The 20,750-nt window shown below is 40.5% G+C and overlaps 1 non-coding gene across 1 annotated transcript; it reads left to right on the forward strand.

Annotated features, from left to right (window-relative positions):
• The first annotated feature begins 6,012 nt into the window (after window positions 1-6,012).
• On the forward strand, window positions 6,013-6,095 carry TRNAL-CAG (transfer RNA leucine (anticodon CAG)). Its single transcript has one exon. It is a non-coding gene; the product is annotated as a tRNA-Leu (tRNA).
• The last annotated feature ends 14,655 nt before the right edge of the window (window positions 6,096-20,750 follow it).

A 20,750-nucleotide genomic window follows, 5' to 3' on the forward strand; every position in this document is an offset into this window, starting at 1 on the left:
GGCACATATGTAACAGTGAGAAGGTGAAGAAAAGCAATCAGATATGGCTGAGCCGTGACTGTCTGATGATGATGTTTTGTATTAGTAGAAAAAGACCTACTGAACAGATGTTAAAGTAAAAATAGGTTAGAAACATAGCAGGAGGGAAAATCTTCTCCCCAGTAACAAGCTAGATTGTTTCTTCAAATTGTTTTATATGCAAGAGAGGACATGAGGCAGAAATTTCTGCAGCAGAGAGATCAGATATTTGAGTGAGAAGACAAGATGTGGGACGCTGAGAGAGAAGTCAGCAAGAAGTGATCAGAGTGAGAGAGGAATAAAAATGATGGTGGCTAAAGCCAAAAGGCATCACTGTAGTAACAATGATCCACAGGAGTTGCTGTATCTGTATAATAGATTTCTTCATTAAAATTTGAGTTTGATGAAAGAAAAAAGAATCTAATTTGTCATTTTAATTTCCAGTGTTTCCTGAAGATTGACAGAATCTCCATCCATTCAAATTTTTCTAGAAGGTTTGGAAGGTTGTCACACCTGGATAAGTTTATGGCATTTCTGAAAGTAGTCAAATCAACCGTCATGTGCACAATGCATATCATAGCTGCCAGGAGGAGGAAGCAAGTTTTTTTTTTTTCCATGTGTCTGTACCCCCTAAATAAGATCTTCTCTAGTACTTTTTAGAGGGACAAATGCTCCATGGCAGTCCACAGAGTGCAGAATAAAACCCAAGTAACTTGAACTCACAAAAGCCTGACTGTAAGTTACAGGATTTCAATACCCTGAAACCTTGAATCTCAAAGTCTTCTCAGACCTACTATACCTAAGCCCCACCTTGCTCAGGACACAGCTTTGAATACCCTCTACTGACAGGGCTCTCCCATCTCCTTTTAGTCCTCTTCATCCTGCCATGTCCTCCGGTCATTTCCCTTCCTCTGATCCCTATCAGATGGCCTCATAATTCTGTACATCACATGTAGCTGTTGTGCCTGCCTGCTTCCCCAGCTCCTCCAGAACTCAGAGCATCTCCAGCCCATTACTTCACCTCCCCATCATATCCACAGATCACCAGCACCTACAGCTGACATCCTGTTGTCTGCCTCTCCTTACAGATAACACCTTAAAACCAAAATACTGATCTTTCACTAAATATTCTCCTGAATTCAAAGAACAGGGTAAGAGGGCATGTCAAAAAAACAAACAGAAACAGACAAAAAACCACCCATCCCCATTATTGTACATATGGTAGCCCCAGGCTTTGCTTAAAAAATGTATCCTTTGATTCTTAACCATGCTTTAACCATAACTTCCTTGTTTCTATGAAACACAAGGAAGTAGAAACCACTGAATGACTCTGTTATCAAGGCTTGTTTTGCTCAAGGACTGACACACTTCAGGCTTTGAAAGATTACAGCAGACAGAGAACAAAATCAACAAGAAGGGGTGCCGTTGCCATGGGAATGTGGTTAGCAGGGTATGTCCAAGTTATTCCAGTAGGCAAATCAGTATTATGAAGAACAGAAAGAGATGAAAAATCCCTGGAGTCTGAATCCATCCAATGGAAAGGTAGCTCTCTTTCTCATTCAAGTGTACAGAGTCTGATCCTGTAAGCTAGCAGCTACCTTTCCAGGGATTTGCCACGCCACCTCAGTATGCTGATCCATCCTGTCCTGATGTATCATGCTCTGAACTCAGCCTGCACTTACAAAGTTACCCAGTTTTCCAGAGCCATTCCTAGTCTCTGTGTTACCAAAGCCCTGTAATTGTCCAGCTCAGGCTAATTCAGAAGGGCCATACAAGACAGGGTCATTACATTACTGTGAGAGGCCTGACCCCTTGTTTCTTCAAAAGAAATCAGAATAAGAGTATTCCCAGGTTTCATCTAAACCATGATCTGTCAGGCAGTCTGTTTCTGTCTACTGGTCATCAATATAAGATCGTCTTAATGAAGAAACACAAGCATTATGAGACTGTTACTCCTCCACTTTGAAAAACTAGACCTAAGCTGCTTTGTTTTCACAAGTGAGATTAAGAGTAATCCTTTTTAAAAATATACTCAAGCTTAGTATAAAAAATCCAAACGAATTAAGTGTGCAGTCTTCTGTAGTAAAGTCCTCCCATACCTTATTACCTTCCAAGCTTAGGAAATGCTTCTTGTTCAGTTAAGGTTTGACTTTGTCAAAATCTGTCTCCTCGCTACTCTATATCGTTATGATTTTGTCAACAAGTCTGAAAGTCCATTGTCTCAAAGGAGTGAAGGTCTCACAGTCATTTACAGATAAAAACCCAGTCTTTGATGTAGCTTGGACTGGAGCCATTAATTGTTTCAGAAATTAGGGTTGTGTCATAAGAATGACTCTAGAAGTTGATGGGAAACCAGCAGATAAATTTGAATATGAAATGTTGTACATATGGTAGCCTGAGACATAGAGATAACATATGTCTTCTTTCTATATCATCTAGAGCCTGAGTATGTTATATACATTTAGTTCAAGACACATAAACCACAGACACTCAGCTTCAGAGAGAGATTGGACTTTGCTCCTACCTGACAGGAAGGGATTTCTTTTGTAGGACAGGTTCTGATACTAACAGTGCCTGGCCTAGGGAGCTCAACACAGTTTGGATTCATCTTCAGACCAGAGTTCTCCTCCAGGAGGATGTTTGTCCAAGTCCATCCATGTAAGAGTGGCCACTGTTGAGGAGGGAGTAAAACTTTGACTCCCCAGCCCCACCTACCTCCTTCCTTTAAGAGGAGATCCTCTTCATGGTCAGCCCAACTGAGCTGAACCTGAGCACGTTCATCCAGAGAAGTGAGAAGCAACCAGGGCAGGAGTTGAGATGCAAAGGACAGTAGGGCAGGGAGAGAATGGCTGATGAAATTTTAGCACTGAGATGGTAAAAATACCTATGTGATCATTTTACAGTATTAGGGAATATCAAGCAGAAGAAACTGTACCCATAGAGAGAAACCCACAGAGCCATCAACAGAGGGAGGAAGAAGAGATTAAACCAGAAAATAACCTGAAGGCTGGGAATGGCTGCTGACTGTTGATCTCTCTGAACAGACTCTGAATCAGGCTTCTATGCAAGCACTGCAGTTTTTAACTAACTCCAAGGTCTTCCTTACTTCTAAATTTTAAACTGACAAGGTTGCAGCATGGATCCAAATGATTGAACAGGGACTTGGTCTTTCTCTAGCTACGGATGTATTGATTGCTGTGCTGAAAAATCAATCCTTAATCCAAAAAACATTTTCTGGGAAGTGTAGGCAGCGGAGAAACAGAGAACGAGTACAAAATGGCTGGGATACCAAGAGATGTCTGAGGAACAGATTAACAAAATACTTCACTAAAAGCTTAGTGAACTAGTCAATAATCTAGGAACTTGTTATCTGATAAGCATGTCTTGGGGGATTTGAGGGGATTAACAAGAAAGTTTATTGTAGCACATGTAATCTATTTTTGATTTCCAGAAAAATTGGGAGGTATGGGAAATTTTGAGAAAGAAAGAGTAAATACAGTAGAACTCATCCAAAGAGGAAGAATGACTTTAGCTATTATTGTCCCATGGGAAAATTTTTTAAATGCCTACAGATAATGGACTCCTGAGCAATACCAGAGCCTGTTCTACAGAACAACTTTTGATAGATATTCTTGACCATTAGAGGAAGGAAAACAGCAGCTATCATACTTGGAAATATGTGTTTGGATCCCATGTTTTTCAAAGTAATAAAGCTGTCTAGGGCATATCTAGCTCTCATGGAGACTGAAGACTTGACAAAGGGTAGCAGATAAATTCAATAAATGGCAAAGTGTAGATGATAAGGAAAGTGTCTGAAGAGTTTGAACCAAAAGAACAAATTACTGTACATTAAGTTATTTGAGTAGTCAATGGGCACACACTTTCAGCTTGCAGGAAAAGCCAAGTAATTCAGTTTAGCACTGACCACAATGAATGCGAAGGTCCCCCATGAATGATGGTAGGTCCAGACTTGTAAAATACTTTCCTTCATGATTTAGGGGAGTGAGATAGAAATATTTTATAAGAAAGAACTGAAAAGGTTATGACTGCATGAAGCTCTCTGCAGTACGGATGTAAAGAAAACAGGAGAAGAGAGCAGATGTTTGGAGGTCAGGGAAATTTCTGGGAATCAGATATCTGTAGAGGTAGCCACCAGGCAAGGAAAGTTGAGCTCCTGTTAATGACCTCCAAACATCTGCTCTGCTCACTCCCCTGTTTAGTTTCCACTATGATTTGGGGGTTGTCTTATGCAACCATGATTTGTCATCGACAGTTTAGGAGGTTTGGCTGACTTCCAGTCTCTGTTTCAAGTGGATGTCTCTGCTATGAATTTTTTGCTGTATTCTTTGCAAATGGTTACCAATACCCAATCTCATCTTTCTTGAAATAACAATGAATTGTGCTCCTGCATCTGTTTCCTTCTCCTTGTATAATAACTTCTCTCTAAAAAAAAGTTTTCCTAATATCTTAATCTGGTAAAGCAGTATACTTCTGGAAAGGCAGGTTTTACTTTTGCAAGTTTGCAGACTATCTGACCCAAAACTCATTTCACTACAATGACCACCAATTCAACTCTGAAATTATCTCAGAATGCTCTCTTGTACTGCTCACGCATTTGAACATCATGAAGCTTTACATTATAAAGCAGTGTAAGACTCACTGTCCTCTGTTAGTTGTGTCTTCTGCATTTTTTTCTGCAGGAAGAAAAAAAAGAAAAAGGAAAAGGAAAAGAAGAAGAAGAAGAAGAAGAAAAAGAAGGAAGAAAAAGAAGAAGAAAAAGAAGGAGGAAAGAGAAGAAGAAGAAAAAGAAGAAGAAGAAGAAAGAAGAAAATAAAAATAAAAATAAAAATAAAAAAAAGAAAAAGAAAAAGAAAAAGAGAAAAAGAAAAACTGCTCCATCTTTTCAATGAGTAAAATTTAATTTTGTACTGGTAGAAATTAGTAAAATGGTGGAAGAGAGGTGGTTTTTCTTTAGTGGTTTAGCAAAGCCTCATCAGTCAAGGGATTGGCTCTGTGAAGTATTGGAATGAATTGTTTGAATAAAATGTCCCCCAGCTGACTGGGAATGGGCAGGCAGCTTTGGTAAATTGGTCTGGTTCTGAGGCAAGCTGGGCTTTTTTTCTACTTTCTTTTATATAAAGAAGGAAACGGAAGTTCAGCCATGTCTGTTTTTAGCCTAAATTACTTTCTATGCCTAAACAAGAGAAAAACTCAGTAGCAGTCAGACAGAGATTAGATGTGAGGAGACAGTCGCATAAAATTGCAATAGGAGAGCACAAAGCAGTAACAACCCTTTGGAAGATTCAATTGCAGTGAAAGCTTGTTCCATGAGAGAAAAGCTATACAAACTCAATTTACCATAAAATGTTGCCCTTTATCCCTTCATATATGGGACATCCCTTCATCTGAGTGACATGATTTAGTGGGTGGCATGGTGGTGATGGGTTGATGGTTGGACTAGATGATCTCACAACTACTTGACTACTTGTCTTCCTAGAGAAGTGGCAGCACGTACTGTAGCAGGTTCAAGGCTAATACATCAGGCCACACATGACCATGCAATCTGATTTCTGTTTACTTCCCATGCAATCTGATTTCTGTTTACTTGTGACGTGGCAGAAGCAGTAACTAAGACCTCTCTCTTCTGTTTAGCTGTAACATTTACACTGTTTTAAGGCACCTAAGATCTCTAAAAGAGTTCTCTGGGGGAACCGTCATTCTTGGAGCATCAGTTTAGTGACAGGCACAAGTAGATGCTAAGAATTATGTGTAGGTAAGCACGGCATACTCACTTACATGGTAACATTCATGTGAACATCCTAGGCAATTCAGCTAAATATGTTTGTACATTACATAAGAGAATATACACAGCCAGAATAAGAGTATATCTTATTATTCTAGATGTTTAGAAACCAGAAGCATAAACTGTTTTCATTTTAGTTTTTAATTGATAGTTTAACAGAGAGAATTTCAATGTTCATCATTAAGGGCATAGTCAGGATGGCCGAGCGGTCTAAGGCGCTGCGTTCAGGTCGCAGTCTCCCCTGGAGGCGTGGGTTCGAATCCCACTTCTGACAGCTCACTGTACTTTTGAAAGCACGCTTGCATGTCATCCTGAACAGCCTGCTCTGTGCTATTCTGCTTGAACTGAGGTTCGCACTCAGAGGACCTTTCAGACCTTCTGAGAAGTCCCCTAATCCTGCACACTTCAACCATTCCGGGATTGATAAAACTTAAAGTTAGGGAGGATTCAGCTGAAACTGCATTTTGGGCTCCAGATAGTCCAGCTGAAATCAAACAATGGACTTTTGTTATGACCTTAGATGGTATTAAACCTTGATTACTCTTAACCTTGATTCAGAATGTTTTAAGTTACAACCCTCATCATCTCCCAGCGAAGAGCCAGCCTTCAAGAGACTCTGGAGGGGTGGCACAGAAGTCACTCACCTGAGTGGTTAATGTCACCCTGGCGACCTGTTTTAGTGTGGGGTGTGATACTGGCTGGAAGAGCATCTTTCCATTTACAGCTTAGACTGGACAGCTCATGTTCACACAGGTCTAAAGCAAAAACTGTTAAACTGTCCAACAGATTTGCTGAAGGAAAGTTCTATAAAATGCTGCCATTCTCTGCAGTGTGTTTAGAAAATGTCATCTTGTATGCAGTAAGTAGTGCTGAGTTAAACAAAACCTGTGGAACATAGAGATAGGCAAGTTATAGAGTCATAGAATCGTACGAGATGAAAGGGACCCTTAAATATTATCTGGCCCAACTCACCTACAAAGAACAGGGACGCTCATAGCTCTATCAGGTAGCTCAAAGCGCCATCCAGCTTGACCTTGGATGTTTCCAGGAACAGGGCATCCACCACCTCTCTGGGCAACCTGTTCCAGTGCCTCATCACCCTTACTGTAAAACACATTTTTCTTGTTATAAAAAAACCTCTTGCTTTGGATATCTTGTATGCAAAGAATTGTTTCTGAGAGAGATTCAAAGCTCTATGTCACTGGGTCAATCAACTTCCTGTATAATCTTTTAAGCAAAAGATCGTGGCGTGGAATTATTGAGAGAAGTGCCAAATTTGATATGCTTTGAAGGCTGGATGCTAGAGCAATCTTCTCTTCTTCATTAACTATGTCAGATCTTGCCAAAAATGACTGCTGTGCAAACGGAGAACACTTTTTGCTATGCTAAAATTAGCTAGAATAGGGTGTTTCCTAATCAAATCTTGTCCTGGATTGCCAAATGATGTATAGCTGTTTGTGTTGCAGATAACGCTCCAGTGGGGACTATGCTTAAATCCCTCAAAACTCATATTGAGCAAGACCTCTGGCTGAACTTTAACTTTGTGCTCAGAAGTGCGAGACTGGTGCTATAAGCCACCCAGATCTGCATCAAACACTGTGGCTCTAATTGCACACTTAGCTAACAAAGATCAACTTAGATTAAGTGAGCAATAAATTCCTGGCTGTACAAAATGAACAAAACTACATTTCAGATTAGCATAATCTGTACATGGGGCCACTTGCAGAGGTAATGATGGCAGCAGAGGAACAAAGTGGCTGTCTAAACAGTGGTAGGATCTTAGTACCTCTTGCATTTGCGTGCAACAGATGTTTCCCTGAGTTGGTCAGTTGTATTGCGTAAGCTATAAAATAAAGACAAGAGGCTTAACAAATGATTGGCACAGACCCAACACTTAAATCAGCTTCAAGTAGTATGAGAAATGATGCCGCTTTGAGGGCAACTATAAGGAAAATCTATTCTGATGGAGTGTACCTATTCCATTTTGGCTGATTGCTGTTTGAACTCCCCCTGCTTACAAGTACATCAGGGAGTATATATTTCAAAAAAACCATTGCGCGGCATTGTTAAGCACACTGCATGTATTTATACTGTCTAAACGTTTGAAGTTACAAGCCACATATGAGTTTCTAATTTCTTTCCATTTTTAATATGCCCCGTTGGAAAATGTCAGTGCATCCACACGTTGCACTTGTAGTGCCATTCCAAACCTTTGCAATACATATCAGAGTCAGAGGCTGGAGTCTCTGAAACCTCCAGAGCTGAATGCTTATGGAAATCACCCTATGTCCTCTCCATTCTTTTCTACAAAGAACAGAGATCTACAAAGCCTCTCTCACCAGGCTGCCACAGAGTCCTGGCTCATTTCTATGCATAGGTCAGCGAAAGCAAGCTTCCCTGGTCTGAGGATTCCTGTTGTGGAGATCTCTGAGAAGGGTTACACAGTTGGATCTAAGAATTGCACTAATTTCCCCCCAGCTATCTGGTCATCTGGAGAGGAAGGAACAACACCCCACGCATTTCAAAATGTATCTTTTCCTCCTGTTGAGGAGGCCCTAGTGCCCAGACTTGCTTCCTTTCTTGAATCTCTTTCAGAAAAAAAGGCTGTTCCTTACACCTCTGGAACCCACACAACCTGGGTTGCCTGCTGTCCTTAAGGAAGGACAGAGCATTACTTCTGGTTCCATGTGACAGAATTATACCTCCAGAGAGCTCTCTGCAAACGTCATCACTTTAAATTATCATGGTTTAATGCTATGCACGTGTTCAGTCAAACCTCACACCCTGCACTCAAACCACTGCCATTTTTAAAGTGTTTGCATACAGCAGGAATCTCCCGAGACACCTGTCCATGCTCCCACCCAAGAAAAAATTTAATACAAACAGAATAAGTTTGAATATTGGAATATAACATCAGAGAACCCCAAACAGATTTTGTATATTCTTATATAGTGATTTTTTTTCTTTGAGTGAGATCTGTCAGCCTTTAAGACTGGACTTTAATGCATCAACAGCCTCTAGGTCCTGATGGAGCTCTCACTTATAACAATACGAGCCATCAGAAGTGTTTCATTCACCTAATCCTTTCACTCACGATTACTTTTACAAACTATTATTTACTGTATTATTTAGTTATAAACTATTATTTGCTGTATTATTTGCTATCATTTGCTTATTGCTAATTTGCTTTTAATACAGCTCTCAGAACCCAGACAGTGGAATAAATAACCTTCATGTAAGTAGTTTTTTGCAAGAGTTTAAAGTTAAGTAGAGACAAGGCTCCTTCAGAACATATTGCAAAACTTGTTGTCTCTCAAAATTTGCATGTATGAAAATTCAAGTGCATAGAGCATTTCCTTCCCATTCCTGCAACAAGGGAAGAAAGCATGAAAAAGACACCACAAGGCATATTAAACATCCTGGAAAACATATAGAGGATGCAGAGACAGGCAAAGAAACTCTAGGTGACGTGAATATAGCAGTGTCTTTGAGTTGCTTTAATGAATGGGTCAGATATTTCCTTTCTTATGAGGAATAAAGATTAATTTAAAAGTCTTCGCTTTTTCTTGGTAAACAAATATATTTCCTATTTGAACTCCAAATGAGGAAATGCAAACCTTTCCTGGTGGATGCCTATACATTCACAAAACACCCTAAGTGATGAACTTTTCTTCCTTGGCCATGGTTCCATGCCATAGCAGCATGCTCTGCTCATGGAAATGTCACAGATGTAGCATGAAAATGAGTGCAACAGATACTACCTCTATAACTCTGTTATTCAAAACTATCATGGACAGTAACACCAGCTAAACCTGTTTTATCCACAAGTCCCATCTTCTTCTTGGCATCAAAAACAAAGCTTCACATTCAGTTGTAATGACCAATGTGGGTTGGGATTATGGCTTCTACAAATACTTTGATGATTACTTGTAGTTCCAAAAAAAGCATGGTGGGATAAAAACAGGAGTATGGTGGCAGTGCTGGTTAAGAAAACTCAATATACATCCAAAGGCACGTGGCAAGCCTGGCAACAGATTGGAAACCAAGTCCACCCCCAGTCATCCCTGCTCCAAATAGGATTCTGCTAACTTGGACTGGGGAATCAAAGGCAGTAGCACAGAATGCTAGCCATGTTTGTGCTCTGCTGATCGAGGAAAACAACATCCATTTATCCTGCCTGGCCTGTAGGCTCTGGTCCTGGATAATGTCCCTAGCATCACCTGGGTAGGTGACACTGATTTCCAAAGTGCCTTAAATACTAGTTATGTGGTGTATTATAACCACATCATAATAAGTAAAGAATGAGTGCAAAATGCTCTTATTGTAGTGTCATCAAAGAGCTTTGTCTGCTCTCAAGCTCCAAGTATTTGTATTTATATTCTGAAATAAATAAATAAATAAATAAATAAATATATATATATATATATATATTTTTTTTAAGAAAGGATATAAGTATTTTATTACCCAAAGATTTATCACCTCCTTATTATTCCTGCACAGATTCCTTCTTCCACTGATTCACAAGTAACTGATATTGAGGACATTACTTTCCTCCAAATGCTTGGGAAAGGAGGAGTTAATACATCACGGAAAATAACTTTGTGTGGAAGACATTCATTTTTATGAATCTGGCTCTGAGACTCTTTCTCTCATTTTAAAATTACTATCACAGCCAGACTGTGCATCAAAAGATCCCACTTAGCAGAATATATGATCTCAAAAATGAATATCTGTTAGATTGTTCATACAGAGTGCTCTGAGAAATAACTTCTCACAGATGGAAAGCTATAAAAAGGGTGTTCTGCTATCTTGTTGTTTGAACCACAATCTTAGAACATATGAAATATTGATATTGAATCAAGCTGTACCTGGTTCCCCTTGCACAAATTCTTCCAAGTGCTTGACCTCTGTTCTAGTGCTGTTTCATTTTAGGCTGGAGTCCAATGGAAAAAAAAAGAAAACCCACCCTTTTGTCCATGAGCAGAGGCAAATCAGGAGTGACGTACTGTTTTCTAACCAATCCATGCGATATTTTATGCTATCTTTGAAGAGAATCATTATAGTAAAGTGTAATGACATGAATGGTCACACACATGAACATTTACTTGGTGTGAAGTGTTTTCACTGCTCTCCCTACAGAGTAGATATGTCTTGACAAAGAGAGATTGTGTAGAAAACACTGCTGACATTTTTAGGTGACAGAATAATGAAAATAAATGCTCGTTACTGATGGCTTTTACTGGAGAAGATTCTCTACTGACAGTAACGTTCACACTGAAAAATCCCAACATCATCAGCAGAGAGGTCTATCTGTGAACAGGGAGTTTTGCTCTTGAAGTGTCTTCATGCACCACTTCAGTCCTGGCTCGGTTTCCAGAGTGTACTGTTAAGCATGTTTTTAAGCACAGTGCCTGTAAATCACTACTGAGGACACACCAGAAGTACCCTTTCCTGGAAAATTTACACTTCTTCCTCCATGTGTCCCTAACTTTCCAAATTACAGTAGTTCAGAGAGCCAAAGACCCTTCAGTTAACAGAGGCATCATTTAACCATTTGCAGAAAGAATCTAGCATTGCCCTCAAAGATCCCTACTTACCAAACACAGCTTGCTGCCTTGTCCTTTTGAATTCGAGTGACAGTTTCAAGTATGAGTTTTTCTGAACAACAGCAACTCAACATCTAACATCTCAGAGTCTACTTTTAAGCTAAGGGACACCCTAGAGGAAAGATGGAGAACCAGAGCATCAGTGGATGGAAACTTTTGCTGTCTACCACAAAGCTTGGGGTCATGGGGATCTTTATACCTTGCTCTTTTTCCATTTTCATTTTTTAATAAATAAGTAACTTATAGAGAGCAACTTGTCCCAGTCTTGCTTAGTTCAGCTCAGTATAGTAGATCGTTTACAGGTTTATTACTTTTATTTTCCATACTTTTATTTTCTGCATATTTATTATCCCTCACATAATAAATATTTTATCAAGTTAGTCATAGTGACTGAATTGAAAAAGTTCTGTGACAAGTTCTACAGGTGAACATAAAAGTGCTGTTTTATCACAATGGGATATTCCATGTAAGTGTTAGTACACATTGATCCTTCCACAGGACCGTGGTGAGCTGAAGGGTACACTATGAGGGCACTGTGGCCATTTCTCTCAGTACAGCCTTGTCCAGTTCAGGACTCAGCAGTCTGCAAGATGCTCATAAAACTTGTCACAAAAATGGATGATGCTCCTGCAGCCTTCCATGATAGCAACAGTAGAGCTGGACACTACAGTCTGCGTGTCCACTTTGGATGATGGACTACCGAAAGCAAAAGAAAGGACTGCTAGCCACCATTCACCATGATAGGTGGCCATGAGGGCTGTCAAGAGTCATCTAGGCCTATCCCCACGGAGAAGCCTGTGAGCAAATCGTTTGCACTCCTGTTAGACAAAAGTCAGAATCTAGAATCAAGGAATTAAGGCTGGAAAGACCACTAAGATCATCTAGCTCAACTGTCACCTCATCCCCACCACGCTCACTAAACACGTCCCTCAGATGAAGGGACATCTGAGATATGGAGAGATGAAGGGCTGCAGCTTTTCCAAGGACAATCAGAAATTTTGAAACCCAGTCTTTGGGCTCTACCACACAGCCATGGGGTCACACTTGAGAACAATGCACTGAGTGGGTCCTGGGTATGGTCAGAACTCCTCTCTGCCTTTCAAGACAGACAGCTTTGCAGAAGGAGAAAACAGGATGTAGAGCAAAACCAAAATAATAGGAAATCAGGTGCAAAGGGAGCCAACTCTTTCTTTTCTTCCCATGGAAATACAAAGGAGAGATTAGGAATATCAGAGAGGGAGCATTCAGTACTGACTTCTTACTCTCTTTAATTGCTCTCAGTATTACTGTTTGCATGAAAAACATCTCTTGCAGTTCCTGTGCAGGGGGATCTTTTACCTTTATGTCACAGTTTTGCTGCTTTGTCTGAGAAAGCAGGCAACAGCCTTTGGGACTGATGGTCCAGTTGTGCCCAAGCGAGCACAAGGGAGTCACAAGATGCACTGGAGCTAAGAGCATATTTCCCTGTAGGCAACAGAGTGGGAAAGTTGACTTTAGAGGTAACTGACATCCCAGATGGGCTGACTTCCTGACTCAGTGCCCTGAAGATACAGGGAGAACATCATGGCTTCTTTATGTGCCCATATTTGGCATTTATGCTTCCAGTGGTTTTCATCAGACCGTAACCTAAGATTAATCTGTCTTTCAAAATACTAAATAAAATGCGTGATCCAGCTCCTCTCAACAATCGCACTGGAAATAGGGACTGCAGTCCCAGCCAGGAAGGTAACACCACCTGCTTACCAAAATCACTTCAGGAGAGCACTGAACAGACAGAAAGGAAGAGAGGGAAGTCCAGAGCTGTTCTCTTGCAGCCGAGCCATTCTCAGAAGCCTGGAGGGCCTGGAAAAGCAGCAATGGATCTCCTCCCTTTCCCCAGACATCTGTGGCTGCCAAGGCTGTTACCTGCTCCGGCACTGCTAAGGGAGCAGGGGACGTGCCCTGCAGCTCAGGGCAGCTCTCAGCTCCCCCGGGCTGCAAGTTCACATCCACACAGCTAGAAAAGGATGTGAAATCCAGCCTCACTGAGCTGTCTGGAAACAGAACTGTCTGGAAAAGTATTAAGGAAGGGCCTTAAAACCTGTCCACTGCAGCAGTTTTAGATTAAGACAGGTATGTCACAGGCAAGCCCAAACTCACAGCTTGCACAGATAACATGCCTCACACTGACTGACCTCATACTAAAAGCCAGTCTCGGTACTGCTGGGCTCTCCTCTCCACTCCAGGTTCCACCAGGGCTCCTCGGAGCAGGTGGCAGCCATTTGCTCTGCAAAGAGTGGTGTGTTCGGCCTGCTAAGGAATGAGTCAAACATTCTCATAGTCTTCTTCTTCCTGATGACATGCAGGTAGGCAGCAATTCTCCTGCCTGGTACCACGATGGAAGCCTTGGTGGTGACAGTGCCCACAGGGAACGTTTTCCCACCCATGTCTTAAAACAACTCCAGTGTAGACACTTCCATACTCTCTTGTGAACACTTTGCTTTTGTTCTTTCTTATTTTGCTTCCCCTAATCTAAAAGAAGTTACTCAAACTGAGAACATATTGTTGCTCTTTGTGTGGAAAAACATAACATAGCAACTTGTCTTAGCTTTCTAATAGTTTCATGATGTGCTTTTAAACAATGTCAAACTTGTTCAAGGCTCGTGACATTTGAAGTTGGCAAGTAAATCAGTGTTCATTTTCTTTCAAAAGCAAAACTTTTTAGAAATAAAATGGTTGCATTTATTTCAAGGGAAAATACTTGTCCCCCCTTTTTTTTTTTCCCTGCTTTCTTAAGAAAAAAACACCCATCACAACATGAAGTGCTGTGTATGCAGGATTATTTTTATTTTGTATGTATGTTGCAGTGCTCAACATTTTAATTGCCACTTCCTCAATAAAACTATTGGAAATCTTCCATCTTGCCATTAGCACTTACAAAATAACTGTTAACAATATGTTATCCAGACACAGAAACTTTATAATTAACATTGGACTAGTCTTCAAAGTCTAGTGACTAAAATATATCCTATAAAATTACTGGACTTCATTCAATGCTATTCTGCTGTTTTAATGTTCAATAAATGTGTTGAGGGGAGATATTTGGCAACACGAGTTAGTCACTCTGGCAGGGAGAGTGACTACAATAGGGTTTGCTCTCCGCTGTATGGCAAAAGCACCAATGCTGTACGAGGCTGCAGCGCAAATGCTGAAAGTTTGCTGCTGGTGTGAAATAATGTAGCTCCCAGACACACTGCTGTGCAATCCTTCAATGCCGCACTCCTCCCTTGTCATCTGACAAGGAGTTGGACAGTTTTCACATGAGCAATAAAACACAACAGGCAGTGTATTTCTGGACGACTGTAGCACAACACTGGTAGTGTCAGAAGTCAGGAGGCTGAAGGCCAAGCGCCTCAACTACAGGAGAAATACAAGATTGGCTATGAAGCATCTTAATGCTATCCTGAATTGGAATTTCTGCAGTACATTAAATCAAGAGAAACACTTAGACCTGTGCTTTTAACACAGACATGGACATGACATCATTGGCAGCTAATTAAAACTTCTTGCAGCCAGAACTTACCCGCAGCCCTAGCAGGCCATTCAGCTGCTAAAGAGTTCGGAGAACAGGATGAAAAGGTCTGGAATGTACTTTCTTTTGGATTAAAACACAAAAAAAGTATCTTAAGAGTTTTGCAGGATCGTGGTAATTTAAAGCAGTATCTCCAAATAATCCAGCCATGCAAAGCTCTTACCCCATAGCAAACATTTGAAAAAAACCCTTCTGCCTACTTTTTGAGACAAACATGACTAATGGACCAACATACATGTGGATACAGTCTTGGAATTTATTTTTACTAGGATATACATCTGAATTAAGCCAACAGCACAATTGTGTTCAATACATTTGATACCCTTAAGCAGTATTAGTCACTGTCCGAGTATACTTCCAGTTATTTATAACTATGAAATACTTTGCATGCCAGGTGGTACTTATGCTGGACGTTGCTGTAGACAGGAGTCAGGCTGCCCATACATCTCACCTCACAAGAAAAGCTCAGGAGTCAGGAGCAAAATTGTTGAACTCCCCAGATGCCATGGGGGGCACCAAGTATCTTGTGTAAAGCTGAATGCAAGGACGTAAGTGCTCCAAGGGACCAGTGCCAGATGCCAAGGTGTCCTGGGTGAGCCAGCAGCAGCCAGCTGGGGAATAAGGGGCTCTAGCAGACCAGTAGTTTCTCAACTGAGAAAATGAGGATAAAGAAAGATGCTTAGGTAGATAGTATAAATATTAATACAATCTTGCTATATCTAAAAAGACAAAGTACATGTGTAAAAAACAGAAGTACCTGGATTTCCAGACCACTTCAGTAACTCTTTGTAGTTAGATAGCAAGCAATGTAGGAGATACAAATGCAGCATCTGTAACAGAATTTTCTTCAGAAAAGAATCTCTAGAAGAAGCTGTTTCCTTTCACTCCCTTTTCTCTGCTCACAGGTCATTTGGTGAGGCCACAGGTCAGAGCAGGGGCTTTACTGCAAGAAGAGTGCCAGGGAAAGGCTTTCATCTTCTGCTCTTATTGCACACATCACCATTTCCCTTCTGTCAACAATTCGGACACCCGGTCAGACCAATTATTTTCAAATTATTTGTCACTGTCTGAGCAGGTTTAGTCTCTGCGCGAAACGTGATTTTTCAGATCTGTCACAAGCAGGAACAGACATTTGAGCAAACGGCTGTGTTGCAAAGGGGGCCTATCTAGGCTCAGAAAAGTCCACTAGGATGTTATGCAAACATGGAGCTTTATGTTCATTGAATCAGTGGTTTCATTTGGTTCAGCAATATTATTATAGTCTAACAATATACTTTTGAAATCAAGCTACAGATCCTTGTGAGGGTGGTTGAGTTGTGCCAGTGTAACCAATATACCATAACAGTCAGGACTCAGATAAAAGACAGTGAAACATTTAAAAGGAAAAAATCCTTTGCTCATTGTCAAGCATTCAGGTGAGGAGAGCCACAGGGTTTTGAGAAGCCTCTTTTCTGTGTGCTTTTTGCCATTCACCACATAGTCATCAATCATAAGATCAGAAAAAAGAGTTGTGTAAGGGACACTAAGATCTTGCTGACGACACCAAGCTGAGTGGTGTGGCTGACACAGTTGAAGGAAGGGATGCCATTCAGAGGGACCTCGAGAGGCTAGAAAGGTGGGCCCGGGTGAACGTGATGAGGTTCAACACGGCAAAGTGCAGAGTTTTGCACTTGGGCCGGAGGAATCCCAAGCATCCATACAGACTGGAAGGAGCGGTCCTTGAGAGCAGCCCTGTGGAGAAGGACCTGGGGGTCTTGATAGATGAAAAACTTAACATGAGCCAGCAGTGTGCCCTTGCGGCTCGGAAGGCAAATGGGATCCTGGGCTCCATCAGAAGAGGGGTGGCCAGCAGGGACAGGGAGGTGATTGTTCCCCTCTACTCTTCTCTTGTGAGGCCCCATCTGGAATACTGCATCTAAGTGTGGAGCCCACAGTACAAAAAAGATAGGGAGCTGTTGGAGAGGGTCCAGAGGAGGGCCACGAAGATGATCAGGGGACTGGAGCACCTCCCCTATGAGGACAGACTGAAGGAGCTGGGCTTGTTCAGCTTGGAGAAAAGAAGGCTGCGGGGTGACCTCATTGCAGTCTTTCAGTACCTAAAGGGAGCCTACAAACAGGAGGGGAATCAACTCTTTGAAAGGGTAGATAACTGCAAGATGAGGGGAAATGGTTTTAAGTTGAGGGAGGGAAGATATAGGTTGGATGTCAGGGAGAAATTCTTTACAGAGAGAGTGGTGAAGTGCTGGAACAGGCTGCCCAGAGAGGTTGTGGATGCCCCGTTCCTGGAGGTGTTCAAGGCCAGATTGGATGGGGCCCTGGGCAGCCTGGTCTAGTATTAGATGGGAAGGTTGGTGGCCCTGCCTGTGGAAGGGGGTTTGGAGATTCATGATCCTTGAGGTCCCTTCCAACCCTGGCCATTCTGTGATTCTGTGATCTTTTCTAATCAATTCATCTCAGCCACAATAGGGCGTATATCTATATGTACACCATTCCTTGCATTTGGTTTCCTAACATGTTCTTGGACAATTGGTGATTGGGCAGCACAATTTCCCCAGAAACTCTGTCTCAATGATTCTTTATTTGTTGCAATAATGACAATATTCTTAACATTCTGCTACCTAGGGAAATATTTCCCTGTTTAAATTACTTTTCCTTTTATGCACAAAGGACAGAGAAATTTCTTTCCTTTCTTCATGCTGCCACCTTCATGCATGTGACAACTGCAATTGAAAATCCTTTTTATTCTGCTGCAGACTAAACAAGTATAATTCTTTCATACATTGCTTGTAAAATATAATGTTAGACCTTTAATCATAGTCAGAGATCTCCCCTGGTCTTCATCTATCTGTCCACATCTTTTGGAGTGCAACACCTAATGTTTACCCACACTAGATATTAGGAACATATCCTAAAGTCTCAGAGGCGATATTTCTGTACATACGCAGTACAACTGCCTTCTTTTCAGGTCTGGTATTGGAAAACAGGGAGAAGAAATAGGAATCTTTCATGCTGTAACCAAGCTAGTCTCTTTTTTAAGACAAAACGTTTCCGTGACCATCATGCAATAAAACCATTTCCTCCTTAAAATATATATATATTTTTAAGATTTCTTTGCTCACATAAAGTGAATGCAAATGAGTCACAAAGTAAGAGATCCAGAAAAATATTCCTAAAACACATGGAGGTACAATGTAATTTTGTGTTAATAGAGATTTTCTTTCTTAGGACAACATGAGATGGTAAATTATTCTTCAAGTTTGATCAGAATGGTGACAGATACTCATTAAGCTGGTGATGGATGGATATCATCTTATTTTGATGATTTAAGAAACATCAAGCAACAATTTATAAATAAAGCACAATACCTCTCATATTCTCACTGCTCTGATGGAGAGAAAAAAGCAACAAAACAACACATGATAAAGAACATAAATAACAAGCTGCCGGCACACAAACTGTCCTCAACATATAGACCTATCTTAGGCCTATGAAAGTGGTTTTGACCCAAATCCTTAACTGTTTTTTTGCAATTGTATTAGTCATCCTAACAAAAGAAGCTACTTCTGTCCATATATGTTGTTTCTCTGTTAGTTTTCACTACAATATTTGCTGCCATAAGCCCCTAGGAATTTACAGATCACTTTGTCTCTGTTTATCACTCTCTCACACACACACCAAAAAAAAAAAAAGAAAGACAAAAAGGTGAGATGAAATCATACCCCACTGTAGGTCTGTATGACTGTGCAGAAGAGTAGTGCTGAGGACTGCCATTGGATTCGCTGACAGGTTGGTGCAACACAGTGTAGTGCTAGTAAGGGATGCAACCTTGTGTCTCAGAGCCTTCAGACACCAGAGTCCAGTGCTGCACTGATGCAGTTATACTAGTGTTGGTTCTGCAGAGAGAGCCTTCCCAGCACTCCCTGCTGCTCCACTGCAAGCCACAGATGTGTCCCAAACTGCTTGGGAGACTCCAGTTCCTTAGGTGCACTGTGGCTTTGGAAAAACATAATCCCTATTCACGAGCAGGAGAAAATCACCAAGTGATTTGTTACAAATTATTTGCCATGCTCTAAGAATAACCAACTTATTTCATTTAAAAGAGGGCAGGGAGGTTCTCTTCAAGCTCATGAGCACTTTTCCCCAAGGAAAATTTCATAATGGTTGATATAAGCAGAACTACAGTAGTGCATATGGTTAACAGCTGCTTTAACATGATATGGCATAACAACTATCTGGAAATCATTAGCCTAACTTTTTTTTAGTACTTGGATAATTAGCTAACAGACAGAACTATTTCATTTTATCAGATAATGCATAGATACGTACTTTTTTCTTTATTATTTACAGTACCTATAGTCCCTTTTCTCAAAATAATGTATGAAATGATTGCTTAGTGGATGAAAAAAATGATAGCTCTCTATAGATATTTAACAGCTATTTAGTTATTTCCAAAACACTGAAACATTCATGGGTTCCAAAGAAGACTTTCCTTTAAGGAAATTAAAACATAAAACTGTATTACAGTTAAGGTTGCTTAGAGACTAACAAAAGCCTGGAAGACAGATATTTACATACATATAAATTTAGTTATATAAATTAAACCATAAAGGAGATTTCTCAGGGATTTTGATAATGTAGATCATTTTTTGATTCATGGACTTTATGGTGTGCTTCTGTTGCTCTTCACAACTGCCACTTTCTCTCTCCTTTATATGCCCATAACAATTCTATTGAAAATACACCTATGTTTTACCTTAAACAGTGACAGTAGGAAAGTTTTTAGTTCTCATAATGTTAAACAAAGCCAAAATTGAAGAGGAAGAGAGATCAGCGCCAAATAAGAGGACAAAATAATCCTTCTGGCTTTGTGTTGATCTGCAGAAAGTTAGAACCCACTGTCATTTTCCATGAAGAAGTGCAGAAGGAAGTACACAGCCAAGCAATTATATGAAAGTAACCTGAAAAACTGAATAATTAAACCAGCCAACAACTATAATTTGTTAGCATTTGTTGTCCAGAAGTTGAGTTGCACATTCAAACTTCATTCAGTCTTCAGAAGAACTAAATTATAATAATAATATGATTGCAAAAAATCTTCGTTAGGAAGAAAATACAGTCAAAGAAATCATCTACAATTGAGACTATAGATAAGTGGCAGAAATTAATACTTAAAAATTGTATGACTAGAATTTTTTGTCATTTTCCATGAGTCCAGGTAGAAGGGGGTTAAGGAACAATGATGAAAAATTTTCCATGCTGCTTCCCAGGGAATTAGCATGTGCATATTTGTGCACCTGTACTTCCTTGAGGACTGCTCAAAATTCATGTTGAATACTCATAGAAAGCTAAACTTATGCCTTGATGCAGGTGCATCTCATGTTCTTTGAAGTGAGGAGGTGGAATGCTCTTAATGGTTTTGGGAATTAAGCTTTGGGAGTGGGAAGGATGAAGGAACATGACTATGATACAAGTGGTTACCCAGCTGCCTGAAAATAAGCCTAAGTGTAGTTTGACCCAATTGGCTTTTCTGTGTCTGGTACTAATTGCAATCTCACTGTAGCTGTCCCATAGCTTATTTTCACCTCTTGAACCTCATGTGTTCACCAAAGCACAGATTTCTTTACACACCAGAAAACACAGTGGTAAATGGTAATCCCGTGATGGATATTGAAACAGAGGTGTTTCAATTCTTGCTTTCTGAAGATAAATTGCATGTCAACAGTAGGAGATATTTATAATATATTGCTGCCTG

The sequence above is a fragment of the Phasianus colchicus genome, chromosome 2 (assembly GCF_987193195.1).
Source record: "Phasianus colchicus chromosome 2, bPhaCol1.hap1.1, whole genome shotgun sequence".
Lineage (NCBI taxonomy): Eukaryota > Metazoa > Chordata > Aves > Galliformes > Phasianidae > Phasianus > Phasianus colchicus.